The 22,263-nt window shown below is 43.1% G+C and overlaps 1 protein-coding gene across 1 annotated transcript in view; it reads left to right on the plus strand.

Annotated features, from left to right (window-relative positions):
- Positions 1-15,007: 15,007 nt before the first annotated feature.
- GREM1 (gremlin 1, DAN family BMP antagonist) overlaps positions 15,008-22,263 on the plus strand; it is a 52,418-nt gene continuing 45,162 nt past the window's right edge. Inside the window, exon 1 of the mRNA XM_056545937.1 lies at positions 15,008-15,164. The gene's annotated coding sequence lies outside the window, so the exon portion shown is untranslated. The remainder of the gene's footprint in view (positions 15,165-22,263) is intronic.

Raw genomic sequence — 22,263 nt, forward strand, 5'->3', positions numbered from 1 at the left:
ACAATTTGCCCTGCAGGCAAAAAAAAACTGGCAACTGTGACGTGAACTGACAGTGACTGGTTTTATTTAACAGCCAAAAAAGGTATTTTTTTTTAATTTGCACAACTATCACACCAAATGTGATTTGCACTAGGGTGACACAATTTGCCCTGCAGGCAAAAAAAAACTGGCAACTGTGACGTGAACTGACAGTGACTGGTTTTATTTAACAACCAAAAAAGGGTTTTTTTTTTAATTTGCACAACTGTCACACTAAATGTGATTTGCACTAGGGTGACACAATTTGCCCTGCAGGCAAAAAAACTGGCAACTGTGACGTGAATTGACAGTGACTGGTTTTATTTAACAGCCAAAAAAGGCTTTTTTTTTTAATTTGCACAACTGTCACACCAAATGTGATTTGCACTAGGGTGACACAATTTGCCCTGCAAGCAAAAAAACTGGCAACTGTGATGTGAACTGACAGTGACTGGTTTTATTTAACAGCCAAAAAAGGATTTTTTTTTTTAATTTGCACAACTATCACACCAAATGTGATTTGAACTAGGGTGACACAATTTGCCCTGCAGGCAAAAAAACTGGCAACTGTGACGTGAATTGACAGTGACTGGTTTTATTTAACAGCCAAAAAAGTTATTTTTTTATTTGCATAACTGTCACACCAAATGTGATTTGTACTAGGGTAACACAATTTGCCCTGCAGGCAAAAAAAAAACTGGCAACTGTGACGTGAACTGACAGTGACTGGTTTTATTTAACAGCCAAAAAAGGTATTTTTTTTTTATTTGCACAACTGTCACACCAAATGTGATTTGCACTAGGGTGACACAATTTGCCCTGCAAGCAAAAAAACTGGCAACTGTGACGTGAACTGACAGTGACTGGTTTTATTGAACAGCCTAAAAAGGTATTTTTTTTTATTTGCACAACTATCACACCAAATGTGATTTGCACTAGGGTGACACAATTTTCTCTGCAGGCAAAAAAAAACTGGCAACTGTGACGTGAACTGACAGTGACTGGTTTTATTTAACAGCCAAAAAAGTTTTTTTTTTTTTTTTTTGCACAACTGTCACACCAAATGTGATTTGCACTAGGGTGACACAATTTGCCCTGCAAGCAAAAAAACTGGCAACTGTGACGTGAACTGACAGTGACTGGTTTTATTTAACAGCCAAAAAAGGTATTTTTTTTTAATTTGCACAACTAACACACCAAATGTGATTTGCACTAGGGTGACACAATTTGTTCTGCAGGCAAAAAAAAACTGGCAACTATGACGTTAACTGACAGTGACTGGTTTTATTTAACAGCCAAAAAAGTTTTTTTTTTTTATTTGCACAACTGTCACACCAAATGTGATTTGCACTAGGGTGACACAATTTGCCCTGCAAGCAAAAAAACTGGCAACTGTGACGTGAACTGACAGTGACTGGTTTTATTTAACAGCCAAAAAAGGTATTTTTTTTTAATTTGCACAACTATCACACCAAATGTGATTTGCACTAGGGTGACACAATTTGTTCTGCAGGCAAAAAAAAACTGGCAACTATGACGTTAACTGACAGTGACTGGTTTTATTTAACAGCCAAAAAAGTTTTTCTATTTTTTATTTGCACAACTGTCACACCAAATGTGATTTGCACTAGGGTGACACAATTTGCCCTGCAAGCAAAAAAACTGGCAACTGTGACGTGAACTGACAGTGACTGGTTTTATTTAACAGCCAAAAAAGGTATTTTTTTTTAATTTGCACAACTATCACACCAAATGTGATTTGCACTAGGGTGACACAATTTGTTCTGCAGGCAAAAAAAAAACTGGCAACTATGACGTTAACTGACAGTGACTGGTTTTATTTAACAGCCAAAAAAGTTTTTTTTATTTTTTATTTGCACAACTGTCACACCAAATGTGATTTGCACTAGGGTGACACAATTTGCCCTGCAAGCAAAAAAACTGGCAACTGTGACGTGAACTGACAGTGACTGGTTTTATTTAACAGCCAAAAAAGGTATTTTTTTTTAATTTGCACAACTATCACACCAAATGTGATTTGCACTAGGGTGACACAATTTGTTCTGCAGGCAAAAAAAAACTGGCAACTATGACGTTAACTGACAGTGACTGGTTTTATTTAACAGCCAAAAAAGTTTTTCTATTTTTTATTTGCACAACTGTCACACCAAATGTGATTTGCACTAGGGTGACACAATTTGCCCTGCAAGCAAAAAAACTGGCAACTGTGACGTGAACTGACAGTGACTGGTTTTATTTAACAGCCAAAAAAGGTATTTTTTTTTAATTTGCACAACTATCACACCAAATGTGATTTGCACTAGGGTGACACAATTTGTTCTGCAGGCAAAAAAAAAACTGGCAACTATGACGTTAACTGACAGTGACTGGTTTTATTTAACAGCCAAAAAAGTTTTTTTTATTTTTTATTTGCACAACTGTCACACCAAATATGATTTGCACTAGTGTGACAATGAGCAAAAAAGCTTGCCAGCAGAGTTCCCCTTTTAAGCAGTGGTCCCCAACCAGGTTGCCTTCAGCTGTTGCAAAACACACGGACTGATATATTTCAGCCCTTTGAATACTGTAGTAGTTAGTTGCTTTAAAGAAAAAAAGCTTGCCAGCGGAGTTCCCCTTTTAAGCAGTGGTCCCCAACCAGGGTGCCTCCAGCTGTTGCAAAACACACGGACTGATATATTTCAGCCCTTTGAATACTGTAGTAGTTAGTTGCTTTAAAGAAAAAAAGCTTGCCTGTGGAGTTCCCCTTTTTAGCAGTGGTCCCCAACCAGGGTGCCACCAGCTGTTGCAAAACACATGGACTGATATCTTTCAGCCCTGTGAATACTGTAGTAATTAGTTGCTTGAAGGAATTTAAGTTTTATTCTGGAGTACCCCTTTTAACCAGCGGTTCCCTCCCAACCAGGGTGCCTCCAGCTGTTGCAAGACACACGGACTGATATCTTTCAGCCCTTTGAAAACTGTAGTAGTTAGTTGCTTGAAGGAATTTAAGTTTTATTCTGGAGTACCCCTTTTAACCAGCGGTTTCCTCCCAACCAGGGTGCCTCCAGCTGTTGCAAGACACACGGACTGATATTTGAGCCCTAAAAAGGGCTTTTTTGGGGGCTGTCCTTAAAGCAGATGTTATACTAGTGCTTTAGGAGTAAACTGGACCCTGAATACACCATCTAGCAGCAACCTAGCTACCGCTTTCCCTATACAGCAGGAGCAGCTTCTCTGACCCTCCACTTCCTAAGCCTGCAAGATTGCTAAATGAGGGTAAAATGGCATCCGTGCAATAGGTAGGAGGGTCTGGAAGGGAGGAACTGCTGCTGATTGGCTGTAATGTGTCTGCTGACTCTGACTCACAGGGTCAAAGTTTATCTCAATGTTAAAGTATAGGGGGCGGATCGAACTTCACATATGTTCGCCTGGCAAGGTGAACGCGAACATTCTAAATTCACCGGGAACAATTCGCTACATCTCTAGTTACTATGTTAGGTACTGAGTGATATATTGAAAAAAAATGTTGTTGGATCTGACGGGTACGCTTACATTTTTCCAGTGCTTATTAGCGGCTGTGTACTACAGAGGAAATTCTTTTCTTTTTGGATTTCTTTTCTGTCATGACCACAGTACTCTATGCTGACACATCTGTCCATGTCAGGAACTGTCCAGAGCAGGAGAAAATCCCCATAGCAAACATATGCTGCTCTGAACAGTTCCCAAAATGGACAGAGGTGTCAGCAGAGAGCACTGTGGTCATGACAGTAAAGAAATCCCCAAAAGAAAAGAATTTCTTCTGTAATATACAACTACTAATAAGTAATGGAAGGATTAAGAATTTTTAATAGAAGTAATTTACAAATCTGAAAAATAATTGAATAGTAAGCGCTGTATTATACACACAAGTTACAAACTGACCTGTAGATAGTACAGTTGCTGAGCTGATAAAAATCTGTGGTTGCGGTGTAAGTGTAATGATCCCACAGCAATGATGTTACAGCGCGATCGCTGTGTATAGCAGTGAAGGAGGTGCCGCTCTGCAGATACGTGGGCTCCCTGAAGTGGTGTTCCAGAGGTTGCAAGTGGTTCTTACCGAATTGACTCCCGGATATAGCGGGTTACTTCTTTTAATGTTGTTTCCCAGAGTGTTACTTCATGAAGGGTCCGGTCTCTAGGAAGGAGCGTGGATTGCAGTGGGAGCGCGCCCCAGCCGGTGGCGCCTCTACCAACTTGCACGCATGCTACGATCAGGTTAAGGTTCCGACTGAGTGTGTTGTGAGTGACGTCACTATGGTATCCTCAGCAGTCCACAAGGCTATGGACGTATTTTTCGGAAGTCTCGGCTTCCTTGTCTGGAATCCAGACGAAGGAAGCCGAGACCTCCAAAACGTACGTCATAAGCCTTGTGGACTGCTGAGGATACCATAGTGACGTCACTCACAACACACTCAGTCGGAACCTTAACCTGATCGTAGCGTACTTGCAAGTTGGTAGAGGCGCCACCGGCCGGGGCGCGCTCCCACTGCAATCCACGCTCCTTCCTAGAGACCGGACCCTTCAGGAAGTAACACTCTGGGAAACAACATTAAAAGAAGTAACCCGCTACATCCGGGAGTCAATTCAGTAAGAACCACTTGCAACCTCTGGAACACCACTTCAGGGAGCCCACGTATCTGCAGAGCGGCACCTCCTTCACTGCTATACACAGCGATCACGCTGTAACAGCATTGCTGTGGGATCATTACACTTACACCGCAACCACCGATTTTTATCAGCAACCGTACTATCTACAGGTCAGTTTGTAACTTGTGTGTATAATACAGCGCTCACTATTCACTTATTTTTCAGTATATTACTTTCTACACAGTGTGCATCCATAGGGCAGCACATTTATAGTAAAGCAGCAGTACAATCACACATCAAACCAGACCCATCCAGCGCTAGTGATCTTTTTTATTCTCTAATTTACAAATCTGTTTAACATTCTGGTACCAGTTGATTTAAAAAAAAAAAGTTTTCTGCCGGAGCACCCTTTTAAGCCCAGTGGATAGGGAATAAATAGCTTTTTGCTAGGTTACCTCTTTAATAAACAATCTCTGTTTTCTATAACTAAGCCAGTTAGTTACTTACCCACCTTACACACATTTTCCTCTAGCCCAGGTATGAAATGTTTTGCAAAAATCAAGATGTATGACATCAGCGATTCACCCTGGTCCATTTTTGAGCTCACCTCCTCATAAAAGCTGCTCAGGTTAGTTTGACAGGACCGATTCCTCATAGACCCATGCTGATATGGAGTCATACATTTATTTTCATTGAGATACACCAAAAAACATCTCTCAGAAAACCCTCAAATAATGTACATACAACAAAGTTAAACTAACAGGCCTGTAATTCTTGGGGGCACCTTTTAGCCACTGCCATGGCTGTTTGGAGCATAGGAGTGCAGACTGGATAGCAAGGAGGCAGGTAAGGGCCCTCCTGCACACCTCTCAGCTGATTGGGACTGCTAAGGTGAAATTGTGATGTCCCCATCAGCTCAGCAGAGCCACCTGCAGTATATTTTCTGAATTTTAGACACCACAATCAACTTTATGTTCAAAGCGTTAATGCCAGACATCGGATCAGGGGCGGATCATCATTGGCGCTCATGGACACAAGGATGCCCCGGCGGTTACCTCTCTGCGGCCCCGCATTAACCTTAAAAACACAGGGGCCGCCGGGAGGGAGCGCACGCAGGGACGTGCGTGCACCCATAGAAGAGCAGAGCGGTGCAGTGAGGAGGACGCGCGCGCATGGTAAGTCACCAGCGGCACGTCATCTTCAGTGTTCCAACCACCTCTCCTCCGGTCCCTGGATCTACTGCTATGGCCCATAGGCCATAGCAGTAGATTGTGACCCCGGAGCGGTGGTCGGAACACTGAAGTGGGGCAGTAAACAGGCATACAGCCTCCAGCCATACACTGTATATGGCTGAAGGTTGTATGTCTGTGGGGGAACTGTACTGCACGTAATGTGGGGAACTATACTGCACCTAATGTGGGGGACTATACTGCCAACCTAATGTGGGGGACTATACTGCCAACCTAATGTGGGGGACTATACTGCACGTAATGTGGGGAACTATACTGCCAACCTAATGTGGGGAACTATACTGCACCTAATGTAGAGGACTATACTGCACATAATGTGGGGGACTATACTGCACCTAATGTGGGGGACTATACTGCACCTAATGTGGGGGACTATACTGCCAACCTAATGTGGGGAACTATACTGCCAACCTAATGTTGGGAACTATACTGCCAACCTAATGTGGGGAACTATACTGCCAACCTAATGTGGGGAACTATACTGCACCTAATGTGGAGATCTATACTGCACCTAATGTGGAGAACTATACTGCACCTAATGGGGGGGGTCTATACTGCACCTAATGTGGGGGAACTGCACAGAACCTAATCTGGGGAATTATACTGCACCTAATGTGGGGGAACTGTACTGCACCTAATCTGGGGGAACTATACTGCACCTAATCTGGGGAACTATACTGCACCTAATGTGGGGGAGCTATACTGCACCTAATGTGGGGGAACTAAACTGCACCTAATGTGGGGAACTATACTGCACCTAATGTGGGGGAACTGTACTGCACCTAATGTGGGGGAACTGTACTGCACCTAATGTGGTGAACTATACTGCACCTAATGTGGGGTGAACTATACTGCACCTAATGTGGGGAACTGTACTGCACCTAATGTGGGGGAACTGTACTGCACACCTAATGTGGGGAACTGTACTGCACACCTAATGTGGGGGAACTGTACTGCACACCTAATGTGGGGGAACTGTACTGCACACCTAATGTGCGGGGAACTGTACTGCACACCTAATGTGCGGGTGACTTGTGCTTCCAACCTAATGTGCGGGGACTTATACTGCACCTAATCTGGGGGAAGTACAACCTAATGTGGGGGAACTATACTGCACCTTAAGTGGGGGAACTGTCGGGGGGGGCCCATCATAATGAAGTGCTCCATCTTCCAGGAAGCCTTAATCTGGCCCTGCATCGAATAGCAGCCGAAGGACTGAACGAATTTGTACGAACGAATATGTAGCAATCTCAGCTCCTGAGCTCGCTTCACAGACCTGCCACAAGGCTCTGCCTTATTTATACTGGGCAGTCATTAAGGGGGTTAATATATTGATTTTTTTTTCTTCATCGCCGTCTATAATTGCTCCCACACTACATTTTAAAGGGCCAACACTTTCAATTATAAGCGTTTTACAATTTATATAGTTAAAGAACAGTGAGTTCTGCTTTTATCATTTTTTACATGTTTTATTTTTCCCCTATAGCTTTTTAATGATCTGTCAATTACTTCTTGTTTTAGTAGCCTGCATGTTTTTTTTTCATCATTTTTGCCATCTTTACATTTTTGTTAATCTATGTTGACATATTCATGTTTTCTTTTGTTCTTGACCCTTTTATTTCCATAAGGTATGTACCTTTCACAGTGAGAATTTAAGATATAAAAAAAAATATTCCACAGAGTGTCCATATTCTGTTTTTAAGGACATTATACCTATTTATAATGTTAAGGAATTCTTTGAGCTGTTGTGGTTCCTCAAAGAGTTCCCTTATTGAAGGATAAGTTATAATGTTTTATATTGGGGTCACTATTTCCTGTGTGTCCTTCTACCTGCACATTCGTTACTCTGTCAGGTCTGTTGGTTAATATTAAGTCCAGTAAGGCTCCCCCTCTTGCCGGGTTCTGCACCATTTGGGACAGACAAATATCTTAGCTACAGTCAGCAAACAGTTTTTTGTTATGAGTTTCACAGGTCTCAGTTTCCCAGTTTTCTCTTACTTTGTCATTGGTGCCAATGTGCACCAACCCCTCCTAGTAATCTGTCAACTTGATCTGTGATGTGTTAAACTCGAGTGTGAGGAAGACAACACACTGTTCGACGATCCTGGTTTGTGACAGATTGCCTGTCCCCTAATAATTAAATTGCCCACTATCATCACCATCAGATTTTCTATAAGTTTTCAGCTAAATGTTGACCCACAGCTGATTTTCCAATGTGCAAATCCGCCGCAGACTTCACTGATGTCTAAATCTGCTGCAAATTTTCTGTGGAAAATAACTTGCAAGACAATATATACTGTATATATAAACAAATATAGATGCAAATCAAAAAATTTTGCAGTATCTTGTAATACCTTTTTTATTGGACTAACAGAATTTTGTAGAGACAAGCTTTCGGGATTCCTCCCTTTATCAAGTCCAAAGCAAATCTAAGCTCACAAATGGAGGAATCCCAAAAGCTTGTCTCTACAAAATTCTGTTAGTCCAATAAAAAGGTATTACAAGATCCTGCAACATTTTTTGATTTGCATTTGCATCACTGGACTAATACGGCTACTCAAATTTACTACATAAATATATATATACTGTATTTATCGGCATATAACACGCACTTTTAAAACTTAAATTCAAGGCAAAAAGTCTGCCTGCGTGTTATACACCGATAAATCTTTTTGTCACTGATTTAAAGTGGCCGCAGCAGCGGCTGCTTGTTAAGGATTAGCAGCCTGGCCGCGGCTCCCCCTTTGTTTTTTTTACATTTTCCTTCTTTTCCCCTCTGCTTTTTATTGTATTGGTTTTTTTTTTATCTTTGTTACCTAGCCGCGCTCGGCAGGCCAGGTCCGGTGTCGGCTGCGGTCAGTGAAGCCGGATGAGTGATGTCCTCTGCTAGCTCCGCTGCACAAGATCAGGGACGTCCCTCATTCAATGCTGCTGCCGCTGTGACTATTCTAAGGTGGCTGCGGTTGGGCTGCCAGCGGCGACCACACTGACCAGCGGCGGATGCAGCTAATGATGAGTGACGTCCCTGATGCTGTGCAGCCGGCAGAGGACGTCACTCATCCAGCTTCACTGACCGCAGCCCGCAAGACCCGACACCGGACCTGGCCTGCCGAGCGTGGCTAAGTAAGGAAGATGGGAAAAATTTATATATCAAAAACGGAGGGAAAGGGGATGATGAAAAGGAGGCATGATGAGAAAGGGGCAAGATGAGAGCGGGCATGGTGAGAAGGGGGCATGATGAGAGGGGGGCATGATGAGAAAGGGGCAAGATGAGAGGGGGCATGGTGAGAAGGGGGCATGATGAGGGGGGCATGATGAGAAAGAGGCAAGATGAGAGGGGGCATGATGAGAAGGGGGCATAATGAGAAGGGGGCATGATGACAAAGGGGCAAGATGAGAGGGGGCATGATGAGAAGGGGGCATGGTGAGAGGGGGCATGGTGAGAGGGGGCATGGTGAGAAGGAGGCATGGTGAGAAGGGGGCATGGTGAGAAGGGGGCATGGTGAGAAGGGGCATGGTGAGAAGGGGCATGGTGAGAAGGGTGCATGGTGAGAAGGGGGCATGGTGAGAAGGGGGCATGTTGAGAGGGGCATGGTGAGAGGGGGCATGGTGAGAGGGGGCATGGTGAGAAGAGGGCATGGTGAGAGGGGGCATGGTGAGAAGGGGGCATGATAAGAGAGGGGTGGGGGAATGATAAGACAGTGGGGAATGATGAGAGGCTAAGGGGGTGGGGGGGGGGGTAGGTGTAAATGTGGCACACGGGCTGATAAAAGGGGAGGAATGATGTGGCACTGGAAGGGGGGACCAAACTGAAGTTCAGGCAAAATCAAAGTTAGAGGGATGATATGGCATTTAGTCTTTCATTTATCTTATATGTATTTTTTTTTTTTTTACTTAAATTTCCCTATTAAAATGGGGGTGCGTGTTATACGCCAGTGCGTGTTATATGCCGATAAATACGGTATATATATATATATATATATATATATATATATATATCGTATTTATCGGCGTATAACACACATTTTTTAGGCAAAAATTTTTAGCCTAAAGTCTACCTGCGTGTTATACGCCGATAAGCCGATGCAGTGGCTTTTTCAAGTGCAGAGACCGCCACCGCTGCCGTCTATCGGTGCTGCTGCCCCTTCTCTCCCCCTGGCTATTGGTGCTGCTGCCCCATTGCCGGAGCCGATAGCCAGGGGGAGAGAAGCGGCGCCGGCAATGGGGCAGCGGTGCCGACATACAGGGGGAGAGAAGGGGCAGAGGCACCCATTGCCTGCCCCGTTGCCTCTCCCATCCCCGGTTGTATAATTACCTGTTGCCGGGGTCGGGTCCGCGCTGCTTCAGGCCTCCGGTGTGCGTCCCCTGCCTCGTTGCTATGCGCTGCACGGCGTGGCGCAATGACGAGTGACGTCACTCGTCATTGCGTCTCGCAGCGCATAGCAACGACGCAGGGGACGCCACACCGGAGGCCTGAAGCACCGCGGACCCGACCCCGGCAACAGGCAATTATACAACCGAGGATGGGGGAGGCAACGGGGCAGCGGCGCCGGTAATGGGTGCTGCTGCCCCTTCTCTCCCCCTGTCTGTTGGCGCCGGCAATGGGGCAGCGACACCGATAGACAGGGGGAGAGAAGGGGCAGCGGCGCCGATAGCCAGGGGGAGAGAAGCGGCGGCAGCAGGGCCCTAGACCCCAGGAATGGCAGGGGGAGAGAAGCGGGCAGCGACGGCCTCTCTCCCCCTGCCTTTCATGGGGGCTTCTGCCGGGTAAGAAACAGTGTATCGGGGTATACACACGCACACACACGCACCCTCATTTTATCAAGGATATTTGGGTAAAAAACTTTTTTTTACCCAAATATCCTTGGTAAAATGAGGGTGCTTGTTAAAGGCCGGTGCGTGGTATACCCCGATAAATACGGTATATATATAGTTCAAAGTCTTTTGCAGCACTACTTTAAAGCATATAATAAATGCCACTAGGTGCCAGCGTCCACGGCCTGATCACAGCTCCACGAATATCCAAACAAGGGCGCAGCACTCCATTTAAATTTCAGTGCAGTTTTATTGTCTCATGTCACAGCAACGTTTCAGCTTCTCAATTAAACCTTTATCAAGCATAGTGATAGACACAAAGTCAGGGGCTTTTATAACAAAGTGTACAATCATCAATCCATAGTGCATAATTACTGACAATTGTAAATCATTACAATGATATAACAATAGTGTACAGTACATTAATATCAAAGTGCCACTGGTAGGTAAGGTGCTCATTAGTATATTGTTCCTAAGAACAAAGTACAAGTGCATACATAAAAGCAGGGCTTGATCATCAAAACTCCATAGGTAAGCTGTTAATTAGATAATATATATTGCAGGTGCATATTGTGTCATAAATATTAAAAAATATTAAGTTAATCAATGGGAGAAGGACTCGCCCTCTATTCCTTCTGTCATGGTGCTAAAACATATGCGCATGTGCTGGCGTCAGTGATCTTGAGGTCAGGGATCATGTGATCTCCTCACATGACTGCAATGCGGTCATGTGTCTCGCTCAGCTGAGCGATCATGGGACCTACTGCAAACTCCCCATCTGTTGCACGACAACCGGGATGCTAAAAGCACCCCGGCAGTCAATTGCAAGATGCCAGGAGTAATATCACAGTGGCTGCAACAGAACCAATAATTGGAGAACCCGATATACATACACAATGTAAAATGCCCTTTTAAAATAACAGAGCAATGTGATCGTGTATGAGAATTTAGACCTAGAACTAAGAACTCTCCCGCCGCTCCTAGCTGGTCTTCACTGCGCATGTCAGGAAGTGGCACATGTGCAGTTAAGACCAGTTAGGAGCGGCGGGGAGGGGGAGAGCCGGAGGGGGATCAATATTCTTAAGCGGGCACTGCTGCAGACGGCGATGCTGACATCACAGTGCCACTAGGCTCCTGAAAATCCTGCCCGTGCCAGTTACAGCCACATTTGCATATATAGAAAAACTAAGATTGCAGGCGAACGGCTAAACGGAGACGGCCAAGGTAGAGATCCTATGAATCAGCATCCCCCCACATTATCCGTCAGTACCTGTGGTTAGTGCGGGAGTGAACATGTGCAGTTTTCCTTTAAAGTCCGTATTGCCTTAATTTGTATTGTGACTCTTTCTTGAGAGAAATCATGAGTGTTTTTTTCCCTGTAAAACATGTAAGATGTGCCTTTAAAAACTGATAAACTGAAAAATTAATGTAGTATTCAAGGAGCAGGTATGAAGAAGGAGATAAAAGATTTGATAGCATCCATGTTGCCTATGTATTGGAGTGTAAATGTGGCCTCCAATTTGTAGGATGAATGTGCAGAAAACCAAAAACCACAATAGGGAAATGCCATTGGAGCCCTTCAAAAGGTTTTATGATGTCTTTCTGCTCATTTTGTGGAGCAACAATGCAAGAATCCTATAGGTCCTAAATTGACAGGTGTTTGTAAAATGAAAGAGCATACAAGGGGGGGGGGGGGGGGGGGATTAAATGAGCACTCTCCCTAAAGGAAATATATTTAAAGGGGTATTCCGGTCAAAACATCTTATCCCCTATCGAAAGGCTAGTGGATAAGATGTCTGATCACGGGGGCCCGTGGCTGGGACCCCCCGCGGTCTCCCTGCAGCAGCCCGCATTCTATGCGTAGCTGCTTCTGAAGTTTCGGAAACTGCCGGGCTTCCGAGATGGGGACGTGACGTCAATCCACGACCCCTCCATTCATGTCTATGGGAGGGGGCGTTGTGGCCGTTACACGCCTTCTAAGTGGCGGGCCCCCTGCGATCAGACATCTTATCCCCTATCCTTTCGTTAGGGGATAAGATGTTTTTGCCCGGAATACCCCTTTAAGCTGGATAATCCGATTTTAAGAAATGTAAACGTGGGACTTAAGTTAAACTGTTTTTTTAGGGTAAAGAGTGGTGAAGGGTCGGATCCCACTGAATACAGAAAGTTGCGCCCTTTTACAATAAATATATGGTTATCTGTTCAGTATATTAATTGTGCATCATTGGTGTCACATCTAGATCAGTGCTCTTCAACCAGCAAACCTCCAGATGCTGCAAAACTACAACTCCCAGCATGCCTGGACAGCCAACGGCTGTCCGGGCATGCTGGGAGTTGTAGTTTTGCAAAATCTGGAGGTCCGCAGATTGAAGACCACTTACCTAGATACATATGAAACCCTGAAAAAGAGTACATGGGTCTCTATTTAATCTAAGGAACACTTAGCAGCTTTATGTGTTTCTAGAGTTTGTATTAGTATGATTTTGAAATTTTGGAAGGAGTTTTGTGTAGTCGGATGAATCCCTGATGAAGTCGGTGGATGGTGACACTAGTTGGGTCTGACTGCCTTTAATTTAATTCTATGTGATATGCTACAAGAAGCAATTTCTGTGAGTAAAGTAAAAAATGACATCTTGACCTTTGAAAAATCACTCAGTGTGTCCCTCTTGCTTTTCCTCGTGTCTGTGCTTCTGCCTGCACTGTTCCTTGAGGCATTTGGATAGAGGAGCAGGGGTTAAACTGCAGAGAGGACGGACGGTGAAGGAGCCAGTCTGGGTGTGAGAACCAGAGAGCAGAAAAGAACAGAGCAGTGGTACAAGCTGCCCAAAGAGGAGGGATCCCTGGGTTATTGAAAGATTTGAGAGATGTAACAGACTTCTAAAGCATCTAAGATACTAAGCAGTGCCTAATGATGGGACAATGAACCTGTGATAAATGTGAGTAAACATAGTATATCATACTGTCCAAGGCTTTGTGACTGGGACGCTCTGTATAGACAGTGATTGAGCAGTATATATATAGAGATTGAGCAGTATACAGTAACCCCCCCCCCCCCGACCTATGATGGCCCCGACATATGATCATGTCAACATACAATGGCCTCTCAAAGGCCATCGCATGTTGAAGGCAGCATCAACATCCGATGCTTTTGTATGTCGGGGCCATCACATAAACGGCTGTCCGGCAGCGCTGACTGCTTCACCTGCCACCGGATAGCAGTTTACGGTGCCCAGTGTGGTCCGCTGACGGTCACTTACCTGTCCTCGGGGCTCCGGCACGTCCTCTTCTGGATCCCCTGCATCGTCGGCGCTCTCCATCGTCGTCATCACGTTGCTGCACACGCCGTCCCGCCATCCAATAGGTGATGGCGGCGACAGAGAGCGAGGGTGCCAGGGAAGCAAAGGCCTCGCCGGAGCGACGGGGACACCCAGGGACGCGGCAACAGCAATGGAAGGAGACATCCAGGGCAGTGGTGACGAGCGGCGGGGACAGGTGAGTGTAACCTCCAATACCAGTGGTCTTCAACCTGCGGACCTCCAGATGTTGCAAAACTACAACTCCCAGCATGCCCGGACAGCCGTTGGCTGTCCGGGCATGCTGGGTGTTGTAGTTTAGCAACATCTGGAGGTCTGCAGGTTGTAGAGCACTGTCCTATACTTTACATTGCACGGATCCCTCAACATACGATGGTTTCAACAAACGATGGTCCATTAGGAACGGATTACCATCGTATGTTGAGGGACCACTGTATATAGAGATTGAGCAGTCTGTTACAATAGAATATGAGGCTGCGTTCACATGTTCAGGTTTTTAATTGTAATTGTTGAATAGAAAGCCAGGAACAGATCATAAATGGAGACATGTACAGAATGGGTTTTATGGTTTTGGACCCGATACTGACAGGGAGCTTGAACCTGAGGTGAAGTGTAGATATTGATTGATAGATAGATATATTGATAGATATATTTTAGATTATAATACAGTAGGTATTGGCAGAATACCAAATAATGAAACTGTTGTGGCAATATAACTTTGGTTGTTTTCTGCTGCCATATAATAGACACTGTGTGAACCCTGCCATATTATAGAAACCTTGTAAATGTCCTGTTCTTTGCATTCCTGTGTGAGAGCATTGAGTATACAGAGTATTTACAGCATTTTCAGGGATGCAATGAGGACAAGTGGATGAGCACTCGTCTCCTGGAGGAGGAGGCCGGGGAAGTGTTAAAGGGGCGGGAAGGAGCGGCACCCTGGCTGAGAGCGGTGCTGAGTGCTGGCCAATGATGTGGGAGGCTTCAGAGCACAGCTCAGCTGGCAGACATTTAAATGAGAGACAGGCCGGCGCTGAGGCAATTTGTAGCCTGGATCTGAAGGATTTCCTCCGCATCCTCTCGCATGGACAGCACAGCAAGGAGACAACTCCTGTGAGGCAGGACCCATAGACTCTCCACACAGGTAACCCGGGGCCACTCAGCTCTCTCTATATATATCTATATACTGTACTATATTAACTTTATGTCCAACTTTATAGAATATAATTGACACTAAGCTACAAGTTACTTATTTGTGTCTATAAAATAAAAGCCTCATTACATACATACACATGCACCCTTTCTAAAAGCCTGAGTTTCGATATTTCCCACTATTCCTTTTATTTTCTGTATCCTGCATCATTGTAGTAATACCTGACATGTAGTGATATATCCATTAGACGGTAGGTAGTATTTATAAGGTGGTGTTCCTCTTACTAAGTTTATCTCTTTTGGTTCTGAAAGTGAACAACATTAACCTTGTTTGTTTTTTTTACATTGACATCATTACATTGCAGTTAATTTTATTTCTATGTTTATTTGCAAATTTTATTAAATTTATTTTTTTTTTTAACCTGATATAGTTGATAGATATAAGCCCAAGAAAGAGCAGCAAATCCAAGAAACCATGAAATCTTATAGTGGATGTACACAGATATGCAAGACCTGGTTAGAGGTTGAAGAATGTGTACAGTTGTCCTCTATTGGATAGATATGAATTACAGAGATAAATACATATAGATGGTGCCAGAATTATTATTATTATTAAAATATATAATTATAATAAAAAAAAAGAATTTTTCCAAATGTTCTACACCATGACCTGAATATTCAGAGTAGAGTATATTCACATGCTGCATATTTGTTGTAGAAATTTTTGCAGCTAAAACCCTCTTCATTATGTGTAAATGGGGTTGTATTGGCAGTGTGTGCGTATGGATCTTTGTAAGCATCACTCAAGCGAAGCGGACAGTTGCAGAAATTTTTGCCTAACAATCTGCCTTATAAATATATCTTTATGGCTTACTAGAGATCTCACACATCTTCAGCCTAGCAAGTTGACAGATCTAAATGGTATATATGTGCCTAGAAATGTTCTGCTGGCGCATAAACTTTAAAATTCCTATTGGTATATGAAATGGTCCCTCAAGTTACAATGGGTCCAGTATGACTATCGTATGTTGAAACCATTGTATGTTGAGACCATAACTCTATGGAAACCTAGTAATTGGATCTGAAGCCCCTAAAATGTCATCCAAAAATAAGAGAAAATGAGGATTAAAGAGAAATTGGTATATAATTAATATAGATAAAACAAGTTCTTACATATAAAAGTAATAAAGATCTGCTGGAAGCTGTAAATCACTGTCTATGTAGAGGACAGGAGCTTCTTCAGGGTCCTGTAGATCACACAGTGTCCCAAAAAAAGTAAAATGGAATCACCCTTGCTTGGTGTCCAAAGAAGTATCTAACCGTGGCACAGGTAAAGAGTAGTACAGAACATGTAATACCTCCCTGTACTGTATGGAGGCGCTACCAGACAGCCAGTCATTGCATGCACTTCAGTAATACAGGGGTTTTACCAGTGATTGCCCATTCTGATTTGTCTGTTCTTCCAGCCATTGACATGTTTCACAGATCTGGATTGTCCGTAGCATTGTATGTTGAGTCTGGTTTCAAGTTATAATGGTTCAGAAATGACCATTGTAAGTTGAGGGATCACTGTATTAATTCCTAGCTGCAAAAATGGATTGCGTAATGTTTTACTAAAATATATGTTGGCTATAGATTTAGGAGAACTGAGTCTATTTATCTTTTCAGTGAAATACAATTTGTTAAATGAGAATGGAGTGTCCTTATCCTAGGTTTTTATACTAATCAACATGAAATATTATTTGGAATGGCACTGTCATATCTGGGCAACTTAATGATGCTAAATGTGAATATCAAACTCTGTAACACACATTTAAACCTCATAGTATCAGTACATATGGCCTTAACACGAACAACCCAATATAGTTCAGTATGCTATAAAATGTAGAAAATATCTAATTTCCTTGGTAAATTTAATCTACTGTGAGTTTACCAGACTAGTTTGGGAGCTATCTGCTATTGAGAATCTATGACATACGTCTATGGATCTAGCAAGGCATTACCTTTTACTTTCTCCCTGGTGCACAAGTTTTGGTTCATTTCAACACAGCCGATATCTTTCTCCTTGCTTGAAGGTGTGCTGGGTCATGTACTAAGATATGATTGGTACATGTGGGCATTTACATGCGAGCATATGGTGGCCAATGGCCACACAATGATGCTGAATGTGGCAGTCACAACCTAGTACACATTCAAACAACACAGCTCACCTCCTTCAAGCCAGAAGAAAGCTATCAGCCACGGGGACCCAGGAGTACAAGGGGCCGAGGAAAGGTAATAACTTTTAAAGGGGTACTCCCCTGGAAGCCTTTTTTTTTTTTTTTTTTTTTTTAAATCAACTGGTTCCAGAAAGTTAAACAGATTTGTAAATTACTTCTATTTAAAAATCTTAAAGGGGTTGTGCGCTGCCCTGACTTTCGGAGCTCCGCTCACAGCGTCCGGAAATTCATTACTCCGAACGCTGTGTGCGGGCTTCCGTGTTCGCGGCCGCCGGGCGTGACATCACGCCAGGCCCCTCGTGACGTCTCGCCCGCCCCCTCAATGAAAGTCTATGGGAAGGGGGCGTGACCGCTGTCACGCCCCCTTCCCATAGACTTTGGTAGAGGGGCCGGGCGTGACGTCACGCCCGGCGGTCGCGAACACGGAAGCCCGCACACAGCGTTCGTAGTAATGAACTTCCGGACGCTGTGAGTGGAGCTCCGAAAGTCAGGGCAGTGCACAACCCCTTTAATCCTTCCAGTACTTATCAGCTACTATATGCTCCACAGGAAGTTCTTTTCTTTTCGAATTTCCTTTCTGTCTGAGCACAGTGCTCGCTGTTGACACCTCGGTCCATTATAGGAACTGTCCAGAGCAGAATAGGTTTTCTGTGGGGATTTGCTCCTACTCTTTCCATTTTAGGAACTGTCCAGAGGTCAGCAGAGAGCACTGTGGTCAGACAGAAAGGAAATTCAAAAAGAATAGCATTTTCTCTGGAACATACAGCAGCTGATAAGTACTGGAAGGGTTAAGATTTTTTTAATAGAAGTAATTTACAAATCTGTATAACTTTCTGGCACCAGTTGATTTAAAAAAAAAAATGTTTTCCAGTGGAGTACCCCTTTAAGATCCCTGGACAACCCCTTTTAACTCACTAGATTTCTTAGAAACTTTATGAAGCCTAGACATCTTTATGAAACTAAGGTCTTCAATCATAATTTGTGGCATTTTTTTGTACTTTGTAGTGTTTTTCCAAAATCGTGTGTCTTAGTACACACAATTTTGGTTACATTTTTCCCGTTACAAGTCACATGATTTTCTGAGCACATAATTCAGGGATCTCTCATGAAGAGTGGAACAAAAAAAAACCATGACACACATTTACACAGGCAAAAAATATGATCTGTAGGAAAAAAATACTGCTATACCACAGCATGCTGTTTTTCTGTTTTTTTTTTTTAAACTTTCACTGACCTAAAGAAAAAACTCCAAGTGAGCAAAAATAGGGAAAAGAAAAAATAATTTTAAGTTTTCCATTGATCATTGTTGGGATATATATATATCAAGTTTTCCACTGATCTTTCTCACCAGAAAAATGCTCTGCATTTTTCTGGCTGTTTTTTCCAACCTTAAATTTTTTTTGTAAAAAACACCATGTGTAAATACACCCTAACGGAAGTTCTGTCTGGAGGCTGTAAAGATTTAGTTCCGTATAGGTAGCGTAACCAGAAGGTCAGAGGTTTTCTTCTTAAAATCTGTACATTTACCTAACTTCAATCCCTCGGTGTCTCCTAAATAAACACATTAGATTATACTGATGGGCAGGACATTCTTTTGTAATGTTGTATCCTCACAGTGTGGTTTGTGTATAAAAATTGTACTCTGATGAAGAAGAAAATCTTGACAGAATCACAGCGCTGCACTTTATGTTGGCTGAAAAATAGGAAACCTCTCTGTTTTCCATGGTTAACTTTAGAAGACAAGCCAAGCAGTACATGCACTGTAGGTCTCTTCTGAGGTTTATAATAATGCTGCTGCATTAACAGTTGAAATTAAACAAATAAGATTTAGTATTGTAAACTAGAATACAATTGGAGAACTTTTTTTAAATATTTATACATGTAAAACTCACCGATTTTTGTCTTTGTCCGGAATATATGCCAGGAAAATCTCACCCTGTACAGCTCGGATGTACACAGTTGATGTTGTGTATTTGCGTACAGTCATGGCCAAATGTCTTGAGACAGACAAAAATGTTGCTGCTGCAGTGTTTGTCTTTTAATTAGATGTTTCTTTGTCCATGCACTCTTTAAGGATTAATCACAGGTTCTCAATGGGATTGTGATCTGGGGAGTTTCCTGGTCATGGACCGAACATTTCATTGTTTTTTGTTCACGAAGTCACTTAGTTATCACTTTCGTTCTTGTGACATGGTGCTCCATTATGCTGGAAAAAACATGGTTCATCACCAAATTGACCCTGGATCCTTGGGGGGGGGGGGGGGAAAGCTGTAAGAATATTGAGATACCAGAAAGTTCCAGAACCATCTCCTAAGGAGGATTTAGCTATGGGATTGGTTAAACCTATGCAGAGCTTGCTTAGGAATGACAGCAGGCAGGTGTTAGGCAAAGGCATTTGAAGACTGACCTTGAATTAACAAGGGTAGAAAATAAGCCACTCCTGTTCAAGAAACATCAGGGACAGACTGCCACATTCTGCATAAAGGGATAGGTTATTTCTCTGAGGAAACCCCCTTTAGACTGTTTGGGACTAGAGATAACCGAACCCGTAGAACCCAAGTTCAGTCAGAATTTTGATAAAAGCTCAGCTAGAACTCTAACTTTGGGCAGTTTGATTTGGCAGAACCTGCTAAAATAACATGGCAGAAAGGAGAAGGATGACATGACCTCAGAGAATCCCATCTTGCCCACCACTATAAAGGTCTATGCACATAGCTTCAGCAGCCGTCTTAGAGATAGCAGGTGTTAGGTAAATAGGAGTCTGATCACACAGACCAGTCCTGCTTCGCCCCAAAATGGAAGTCCTTTTTCACAGCTCATAAAAAGCCGTTACTACTTTACCTTCCAAAACCTGTTGCTACGGCCAAGGGATCATTTTTGGACCACTTGAAAAAAGAAATTACTTCATTTCATACCTCTGTTTACATTTTAACACCGGCAGGCCATCTGCATAATTTTTAGAAAATCCTCTAATGCAGTGTATTTTTATTTAACCTGTTATTTGCCACCAGGCACCATCTGTTTACCCATAGCTATATATATTGCCATAACTAGGAAATTAACTTTTGCCTTTAAACAGCTGTGTATACATACATGCTTAGGTGTATCAGGGCTTTTAGGGCAGGTTCGGACAGAACTAGTTTGGTCAGAACTCAACTTTAAAAAAGTTTGCTTATCACTATATGGGACATCAAAAAGCATGATTTTCAGAAGGAAAGGTAAATGCTACCATATGTCCCGTGTCTTGCCCACAGTAAAGCATCTTGAGACACTCATGTGTAGGGTTCCTTTTCATCCAAGGAAGCGGGCTGACTAACAATTTTGCTTAAGAACACTGCCATGAATAAAGAATAGTATGTATCTAAACATCCTCCAAGAACCACTTCACCCAACAATCCAGGAGCAATTTGTTGGGGAGCAATGCCATGGGTTCAGCATCATGGACCACCCATGTCACAGGAAGAACACAGATATTGTGAAAAAATCCATGCACTAATTAGGCAAGTATATGTTGCCGTCAGTCAGGATTTTGCCCCAAAGCTGATAGCTAGCATGCCAGGGCTCCTTTAAAAAGTTATAAAACTCTTGTATTTGTAGTTCAGTATACCATTGAAAGATTCAACTAAAAGATCTAAAAACACTGAAGTAGCAAACATTTTAAAAAACATTTGTGTCAGTCTTAAAAAATTTGGAATATGCTTATCACATTGAGCCTGGAGAAGCGAGTGGTAGAGCAGTTCACTCCCAGGCTCACATGAATCTCCACCCTGCTTTACTGGATGGACCCTTTAACCCCTTAAGGACACACGACGTACTGGAACGTCATGTGTCCGCTCCCGATCTATAATGCGGGGCCACGGTGTGGCCCCACGTCATAGCGGGTCGGGACCAGCCTCTAACAACGGCCGGGACCCGTGGCTAATAGCACACGGCATTGATCACGGTGCCGTGCGCTATTAACCCTTTGGATGCGGCGTTCAAATTGAACACCGCGTCTAAAGTGAAACCATGCCGATTAGCTCAGGGAGCTGTTCGGGATAGCCGCGGTGAAATCGTGGCATCCCTAACAGCTTACAGGACAGCTGGAGGGTCCCTACCTGCCTCCTCGCTGTCCGATCGCCGAATGACTGCTCAGTGCCTGAGATCCAGGCATGAGCAGTCAAGCGGCAGAATCATCGATCACTGGTTTCCTATGAGAAACCAGTGATCAATGTAAAAGATCAGTGTGTGCAGTGTTATAGGTCCCTATGGGAGCTATAACACTGCAATAAAAAGTGAATAAAGATCATTTAACACCTCCCCTATTAAAAGTTTAAATCATCCCCCCTTTTCCCATAAAAAAAAAACAGTGTAAATAAAAATAAACATATATGGTATCGCCACGTGCGGAAATGTCCGAATTATAAAAATATATAATTAATCCGCACGGTCAATGGCGTACGTGCAAAAAAAATTCCAAAGTCCAAAATAGTGCATTTTTGGTCACTTTTTTTTATATCATGAAAAAAATGAATAAAAAGCAAGTCCTATCAATGCAAAAAATGGTACAGTTAACTTCAGATCACAGCGCAAAAAAATTAGCCATCATACCGCCCCATACGCGGAAAAATAAGTTATAGGGGTCAGAAGATGACCATTTTAAACGTATACATTTTCCTGCATGAAGTTATGATTTTTTCCAGAAATACGACAAAATCGAACCTATATAAGTAGGGTATCATTTTAATCGTATGGACCTACAGAATAAAGATAAGGTGTTATTGTTACCGAAAAAGTAGAAACAGAAGCCCCCAAAAGTTACAAAACAGCGTTTTTTTTTTTTTTCCTATTTTGTCTCACAATTATTATAATTTTTTTCCGTTTCACCATAGA

Source organism: Hyla sarda, chromosome 11 (assembly GCF_029499605.1).
Source record: "Hyla sarda isolate aHylSar1 chromosome 11, aHylSar1.hap1, whole genome shotgun sequence".
Lineage (NCBI taxonomy): Eukaryota > Metazoa > Chordata > Amphibia > Anura > Hylidae > Hyla > Hyla sarda.